This window comes from Dama dama, chromosome 1 (assembly GCF_033118175.1).
Source record: "Dama dama isolate Ldn47 chromosome 1, ASM3311817v1, whole genome shotgun sequence".
NCBI classification, from domain to species: Eukaryota; Metazoa; Chordata; class Mammalia; order Artiodactyla; family Cervidae; genus Dama; species Dama dama.
The window spans coordinates 37,942,752-37,951,227 of record NC_083681.1 but is presented as its reverse complement, the minus strand read 5'-3'; the positions used below and the strand labels follow the sequence as shown (position 1 = coordinate 37,951,227).

At 49.3% G+C, this 8,476-nt stretch overlaps 1 protein-coding gene across 2 annotated transcripts in view; it reads left to right on the top strand.

The window, feature by feature from the left end:
• Positions 1–1,227: 1,227 nt before the first annotated feature.
• The window catches only part of INSC (INSC spindle orientation adaptor protein), a 129,822-nt gene continuing 122,573 nt past the window's right edge, over positions 1,228–8,476 (top strand). The window contains exon 1 of one of the 2 annotated variants that reach the window (XM_061147093.1): positions 1,228–1,304. The gene's annotated coding sequence lies outside the window, so the exon portion shown is untranslated. The remainder of the gene's footprint in view (positions 1,305–8,476) is intronic. The other variant, XM_061147102.1, reaches the window with a different exon arrangement.

The window sequence follows — 8,476 nt, the reverse complement described above, 5'->3', positions numbered from 1 at the left end:
GCCCCTCTCAAGAGTCTAGGGAGTAGAAGAATCAGGCTGTCTCCAATGGATGGAAGCTGTGGTCAAGGCTGGCTTGTCTGAGGAGGGTGACTGCGCACCCACAGAGCCTGGGGTCCCCAGAGAGCTGAGGTGGTGGAGCTAATGTCAGGAGCTGCAATGTGTCCATGGCCAGGGAGCAATCGTCATTTTTAGCCAGGGCCTGAAAAAGGGAACAGGGATATAAGCATCAAGGAAGAGAGACTGAGATGGGACCTTGGTATGGTCATTGGGTCATGGAGACAGCTGGTTTTCCTGTCCTTGAATACAAAAGTGTGAGTATATTGACATATGGCACATGAGGGATTTAGGTTAGATGCCAAGGAGCACTTCCTTCCAATAAGTGGTTCAAAGTTGGAAACAGTGCCCTGGGGAGGCTAGGGTCTGCCGTTCCCGGGTGACCCCCACTCCCCTCCAGAATGGGTAGAGGCCCTCCCCGCCCCTGGGGGATTCACGACAAGATGGAGAGAGTTGGACGGAATGAACTTGCAGCTTCCTTTCAGTTCAAGAAGGCGACATTCCTGAGATTTTGGGTAGGAATCAGCCTTCTTTCTAGACTTAGCTATCTGACACTAGGTCTGGAGGGGAAGTCTGACGTGTCCCCAAGTTAAAAGGAGCCTGTGCAACCATCTTCTGTCCTTTTTGGCAGGTCGGCAAGCTTAGGGGAGTGACTTAGGTTCCAAAGGGAAGCACCTGCGGTAAATAAACCAACTGGCCTTCCAGGCGTCTGGGGCGGGGGTGCTGCTCAGAGTTCAGAGCTCCCTCCGCAAAGCGTGTGAACCACACCCAAACCCCTCCTCATTTTGTTTCAGCTCCAGTGCATTCCTTTTCCTCTCCAGATGTTGGCATGTGGGGCACATGTGGGCACCCCCGCCGGGACGGCACCGAGGCTCCCGGGTGCTTGCCCGCTCTGACTCGGCCCCGGCCCTGGGTGAGCCGGGTCTCTAATTAGACCTGACCGCGTCCCCATTCCAGCGCGCCCCACAGCCCAGAGCGCGAGGTTTGCGCTGCCAGGGGCCCGAAATAGCCTCGGGCCGGCCGAGACTACGCGGGACAGGGGCTTGGCAGCGAGCGCGCTGTTGCCGGAGGTCCTGCGGCGGCGGCCCGGAGCGCGGGCGGGGGCAGAGCGGGGCGGGGGCGCGGGGCTGCGGGCGGCCCTCGGGCTGGGCCACCGGGCGGGTCACTCGCTCGCAGCCGCCGGAGCCCCAGCTGCGCCTCCGCCGCCGGCCTGGCCGCCGCTCACACGCGCTCTCGCTCTCTGCGAGTCAGTAAGTAGACGGCGCTCCCCGCCGGGCAGGATTCTGTGCCCAGCCTGGTCGGGGCAGAGCCTTCTTGTGATTGTGTGGATAGTATGTGTCGGTGTGTCAGTGTGAGTGCTCGTGAGTGCGAGCGAGGCCAGAGGGAGGGAGTGTGTCTGGGCCGGCATGTGAGCATATGGAAGTTTCTAGCATGCGTCCTAGGGTGTGAACGGGGGTGACAGGGTGTGCGTCTCTGTGCTTGGCGGCCTGGCCTGTCCGCGGACCTGGAGTGTGTCCGCAGGTGGCACACGTTGCCCTGTGTGGACTGGGTCAGTACTCTTGGAAGTGCAGGCTCAAGTGTGTGGCAGGCAGGCTCCACGGGGCTGAGCCAATGTGTGGATGGCTGGATGCCTGTGAGCGAGCAGATGAAGGCAGGGGCCGGAGGATAAGGAGTGTTATCTGAACTCAGACTTTCTAGGGTGACCCGACTTGTCCCCAGCTGGGGTGTCTTCTCTGTGGGTCAAGTGGCTTTGGTTTCTCAGGACTCTGAGCAGGGCAGGAGCTCAGTACCAACACCGGAGAGAAGGAGGTTCCGAGACAGCCCCACGGGCACATCGAAAGGAGGCAGGAGGACCAGGGCATGAGCAGACCACTCACCTGCAAACACTCACAAGGCAGCCACATGCTCGCAGCTGCTCATGTGTGCACACCTTCCTGCCACTCACACCACTCTCACACAAGTGCAAATACTCGTGTGCTTTCAGCACAATAGTGACACATACCCAACAGGTACCTCCATGTGTAAAACACATGTGTGCAAACTGGGTCATCCCATTCTCAGCCTCTACCGTCTCTCTAGCCTCCATGTGGCACCTTGGACAAGTCTGAGAGACTGGGTCGGAAATATCTTAAGTCTCGGGCTTTGGCTGGGGGGTGAGGGCAGATGCTGATACAGTGCCTTCAGAGGATCCCATTTGATCTGGAACTGAGGTTGCTCTTGGAATAGTCTTATCCTCTTAGAGGTGAGAAGGACCATCTGGCAAGGCAAACAGGGCCAGTCTGGGATATGAGGCAGAACTCAGCACCTTTGATTTGCTCCAGGCTCTAGTTTATTCTCTGGATTGCCCCTGCAGCAGAGAAGCAGTGAGCCTTCTGTGGGTTGGGCCCAGGCAGTCATTTGACAGGGAGGAGAAGTAAGTTGTCTCTACTGACTCCTTCTCTATTTTGGTTTTAGTCAACCCTGTTTTGAGTCTTCTGTCTGCAGGTGAGACTGGAAGGGAGGGCCTTGCTTTGCTTCTTCCCGGTGGTTATCTCTTTTCTTAACAGAATCTGGTTGTCCCTGACCCCTCCTTCCCCCGGGGACTCCTGGGGACACACTCAACAGTGTGAGTGGATGGAAGAGTAGGTGCTCCCAAATAGCAGCTGGCTGTTGCCGCTGTTATCATGGCATCTAGACCGCTCCCATCCTGACCATTCTCCTGTGGACAGGCCTCAGTGAGGTGCCCTCACTAAATGTGCTCCTTTCGTTGGGAAGTTAGAAAGATGACACTGACTTTCTCTTCCTTAGTGTTTATGGTTTGGTCTAAGGAGTGCCTGAGTTCTCATCCCACCAGCTTTTCTCTTATGCAGGGGAGCAGATGGGCTTCAGCCATTTTCCTGAGGATGTGCTGGAACCTAGCCTTCCCTGGCCTGGTCCTCCACCTACCCTTGGGGATGGTTTAATATGGGTAGGCTGTGGGTAGTTGGGCAGCCTTTTGCAGAGTGAAGCTGGTGGGGAGGGAGGTCTGTGTGCCTTCCCTAGCCTTATTGTTTGTGGGTGTCCCCAACCACCTTAAAACTCAGGAAAAGACTCTGGAAAACTGAGGTACCCACCGTGAGTCCTAGGCTGGTTCCCCAGTTTTTAATTCATCAGATACATACATCTAACAATCAGAATTTTAGAGCAACAATTGGGACTCACAGGGCATCAAGGCAGCCTTATTAAGTTAACATAGTTCCAACTTAAAGAAGAGAACTCAAAACAACTGCAAAAATGGTAATAGTAACAACTGCTATTAGTTGAATCTATAATACATGCTTCATTTCATTTACTTTTCACAACAACCTTATTAGGTCAATAGTCTCCTCCCTCCTTGTTTTCTCTAACAAGGAAATTGAGGCTTAGAGTGCTCAAGAGATTTCTACAGGTCTGTGTGACTCTTGAGCTCATGACAAAACCTATGTTTCCCTTCTTACACTGGCTGCCAGGAAGCTCTTAGTTCATCATATTTGCTTCATCCTAGTAAATGTATTCATTGGAACCCTGGCTTTGACTTTTAATTTCTGCTTTAATAGCTTTATAGTACACTCATCTTTAACTGTAAACTTTTACATCCTTTGTAGAGAGAGATCAGAATAAATTAATGAACAATCAACAATTAAGCATTTTATTGAGAATGAGAACCATGCTGCATAGAGTTTTGGGGGACATCTCCAATTTCAAATATTTCATCTGGCTTTCAAACCGTATGTTTCAATTTTGACTTCTATATTTTTGGTCTCTAGTTTGTGACCATGTCTTGGGGCTTTTCTTCCTAGTGGCTCTGGGAGAAAATGCCCATCTCTGTGCTGGCTCAGACAATGGGGATTGTTGCGAATGAATTGGGCCATTGATAAAGTTCCCCTCCTTTGACTGCTTCAGCTGCCAGCTTCTCCCTGTCTCAAAAGCAGGAGTGTCTGGGTGCCCAAAGGAGTTTGACCTCTGCCCTCTGCCCGGCCCTGGCCCCATGGCCACCCTGTTCCTTATGTGATCCCGCCTAAGCCCCGGGCCCTGCTGGGAGGTCTGTGTCTCTTGGACCTGAGCTCAGCCTCCCTCAGTGTGGATCACATGGTCTCTGATCAGGGACGGTGTTTCTGGAGCCAGAGCTCAGTATGAGGAATGTGAGCTTTGGAGTGTGGAACACACAAAGGGCCCCTGTGCCCCCTTCCCTGGATCTGGGAGACCATAGGCTAGTGCTCACTTATTTTTCTTTTTCCCCATGAGGGGCTATCATCTCTGCCACGTGGTCAGAAAGTCATTTGTCACCTCTTATCTGCAAGAGAAGTGTGTCAACAGAGTCATCTGAAAGTGGGGCAGGGCTGCAGTCACATTGTAAAGTTGGCAAAACCCCTAACTAATTTACTGTAAGACTGATTCTTTTAGCCTACCTGAGACTGTCCGTATTTGGAAAGGGGAGGAGTGGGAGTCAAGGCTTAGCCCTAGAGATTACAGAGAAGAGTGTGACAGAAGATGAGATGGTTGGATGGCATCACTGACTCCATGGACACAAGTTTGAGCAAACTCAGGGAGATAGTGATGGACAGAGAAGTCTGGCCTGTGCTGCAGTTCATGGGGTCATGAAGAGTCAGAACAACAGCAGCAATAGAGATTACTCGATAGGACTCCCATGGTGGGCTTTAAGGTTTTGTGTTGAGCTCTGGCTTCTCAATGTGCATTGAATCACCCGACACTGGCATCTGTTTCCCATGTTCAAGGTGAAGTCTCCCAGAGGCACTCCCCTTTATAGGGGAGGAATAATTGCTGGCCTGGGACTCTAGGAAGTGTCTGGTGCTGGGTGGTGTGCTGGTCGGTTGAGGTGGGTGAGGGGTTTGTTCCTTCCTGGGTAAATGCCACCTCAAAAAGGTAAGACTTGATTACATCTCTGCTGGGAATTTAAGCTAAAACAGGTTTAAAATCCAGTAAGAGAGCCTCAGGTGAGGCAGTCAGGACTTCTGTGGGAGAAGGCTTCTCAGTTACTCACATTCTTTAGTTTATCTACTAAAGGTCAACTCCCTTGTTAGGTTCTTTGCATCTTTTGTTTCAGGAAACCCCCACAGGGAAACTGAAGCATAGTGGTTAAATGATTAGCCCGAAGGTAGAACCAGCAAAAGTTCCATCCCAGGTCTGTCTGATGCCAGAGCCTGTGGTAAAGACTCTGTGGTCTGTGATCCTTTGACCACCCACCAGCTCAAAGACCCTGGAAGAAAGCAAGTCCGGGCCTTTGGGCCTACTGGGGGAGAGCTGAAGGCTTGCCTTCTCTGCCTCTAGGACCTGAATATCATTGGTGTCTTAACCTTCCTGGCCTCAGATGGGGACTGCTGCTCTGTGGGAAGCAGGGGTGGGATGGGGAACGCCTCCCAGGAGGGTGGGAACCCCCTGCCAACCCCACCACCTCCCTGCCAACCACTCCCTTGGGGTGGGCTCCTGTGGCTTTACTTCTTCCCTGGAGCAATTTCTGTCCTGGGAACCGAGCCTCCACCCAGATACTGTGATCCAGCCAGCCCGGTCTCCCCTCTTCCAGCTGCAGGGTGCCCTCAATGCCAAGCTCTGGGGGAGTCCTGAATCCTCTGAGGACGTCTCTGGGCATACCAGACCTCATTCGGCGTGAGGCAGTGTCTGTAGGCGTCAGCAGTTTGGCTGGGTAATTGTGTATGGTCTTCACTTTCTGCTGGAGAAATGGAGGTTTTGTCTTACAAACCAAATATCCTGGGTTTGGAAACCATGTGAAATGCATGTTGTCTGGAGGTGTGGGCTGCACTGTGGGTCCGTGTGTGGTGCTGGTTTAAAAGACATGATCAGCGACGGAACATTTGACTCGGCGCCACTTGTTGCCTCTGATGGAGGGTCAGAGGTGGGCTGCGTATGCCAGCAATGTGCAGAGAAAGAGAGCATGGGCTCTGCTGTCAGATCTGACTTGGAGCCCGTTTTCAAGTCTGTAAGAAGGGGTTCCTTATAATGCAATGGTGATGCTAGAACTGGAAAGTTTATTAAAGCATGGTGTCCAGCATAGAACAGGTGAACTATAAATGGCATATTCTTCCTTCTTGTCCCACTTTCCTTCTGGAAAAGAACACGAGGCTGACGACAAGAGGTCCAGATTCCAGCTCTAGCTCAGCATCTGGGTACTCTGTCTTATCTCACCCTCTCCGGGCCTCACTTTCCTCATGTGTAAAAAACTAAAAAGAACTAATTTCTTTTATTCTTCTGTATTTTTTTGAGGATTGTGAAAGAGACTGAAGTCAGGGGCTCTCTTGGAAGGTGCAGAAAAATTTGTCCCTATTGTTCTTGTATCCATGCTGCAGTGTTAACTGAGATCCCGTGAGGTTCTTGGACCCACGCAGAGCACCGAGCAGGCAGGTGTCAGGAGTTTCCTGGTCCTCAAGTGGCAAGACAGGCTTGTGAACAAACAGTGACAGGCTTCTCTGTGGGACAGGATCGTGGCAGGTACTGGTGTATCAGAAGAGGAAGTGTCTGTCACCCCCAACTGGGGCAGTCAGGGAGGCCTTCCATGAGTTGAGAATTCCTGGTCTGGATCTGGAAAGATAACCAGAAGATTCCAGAAGGCTGAGAGGAGGGCCAAGAGACCAGCATAGGCTAAGGCACAGAAGCTTTGTCTTGTGTGGTAAAGCTCGGGGGATTTTAGGCTGTGAGGGTACTGGCTAGTAGTGACGAGAAGGAGAGAGAGAGTGTGTCAGGGCTGGCTGACTGTACTGAAGTGTTCAGATTTTTATCATGACAGTTATGAGGTACTTTAAACACGGGGAGGGTCATGGTTGGACATGGGCTCACTCATTCATTCAGCAAATATAAAAACAATTTTATATCACCTTTAATTTTGATATATCAAAGTAGTGAAAATTTGCAAGACTGGTAAAAAAAAGATCCTTTATCTGCAGCCTTTAATCAATTACAAGACACTGCATTTACTTCATTTTTTCCCCTTCCTTCTCTATCTGATAATATAACATATGTTATTTTACTATTTATGTATATTTCAATTGGGAATTTCCCAGGTGGCTCAGTGGTAAAGAAAATGTCTGCCAATGCAGGAAATACAGGAGACAAGGGTTCCATCCCTGAGTAGGGAAGATCCCCTGGAGGAGGAAATAGCAATTTGCTTCAGTATTCTTGCCTAAGAAATCCTGAGGACAGAGGAGCTTGGCAGGCTACAGTCCATGGAGTCACAAAGGAGTCAGACATGACTGAGAAAATGAGCATATATATTTAAATTATCTGTATAATTTATACTTTATTGTTCATTTATTATAATGATGTATATTTATGGTTTTATCATGTATATATGAATACATGTAACATATTCATATTTCTGATCAATTTGAGTAAATTGAAGACATGGTGCCTCTTTGCCCATAAATACTTAAGTGTGTATTTCATTTAAAAAAGGATATTCTCTGACCACAATACAATTATGTCCTAATAATGTGTCTATAGCTCTCCTGTCTTCTTTGCCCTGTTCAGGGTCCAATCTATAGACTGCATTTAGTTGTCATGTTTCCTTAGTCTCCTTTAATTTGGAGCAGTTCCTCTGCTTTATCTTTCTTGATATTTGTGTTTTTGAATGGCATAGGCCAGTCATTATGTTGAGTATCCCTCCATTTGGGCTTATCTAATGGTTTTGCGTGACTGGATTCAAGCCATGCATGTTGAGCAGGAGTACCACTAAAGTAAGCTTAGCATAGCAGCAAGCACAGGCTGTGGGGACTGTCCCAGAACTGATGATGGGAGCTTTCGTCACTTGCTTGAGGTGATGTTCACCAGTTTCTTCACTGTGCAATTACTGCTTTTCCCTTTGTAATTAATAAGTAACTTATGGAGAGTTACTTTGAGGTTACGTAACTATCCTGTTCTACATCAAATGTCTAGCCATTAATTTCATCATCACTGATCCTTTTGAATCCGTCATTTCTTCTATACTAGTAGGCATTCTTCTATACTACAGGCATTTACTGTAGCAAAAATCTTTCCCTTCTCCCTTTCTTTCTCTCTTTCTCTCCCCTTCCTTCCTTCCTTCTTTCATTACTATGAATGCATAGATTCTTAATTTATTCAGTGGGTTAATAAATTTGTATATTTTATTTTGATGTTCAAATTGTCCCACAGATTTGATCAGTGGGAGGCTCTGCAAATTGGCCCCTGTTTCTTTTGAACTTCCCCCATCCTTCTCTGAGCACTTGCTTACTGTTGCTCTGGCAGGATGTTCCAGGCTCATCTTGTTCTTTCCTTGCTCCAGCCCTGAAATTAGTCATTTCTCCAGGGAGTCCCGGATCCTTTTAGAAACCAAAACCTGGGGCTGCATGTGCTCCCTGTTACTCACGTGCCATTGCTGTTATGCCCTCTTAGCAAACAGAGCTAGGGCATATAGTTATAATAAAAAATAAAACAA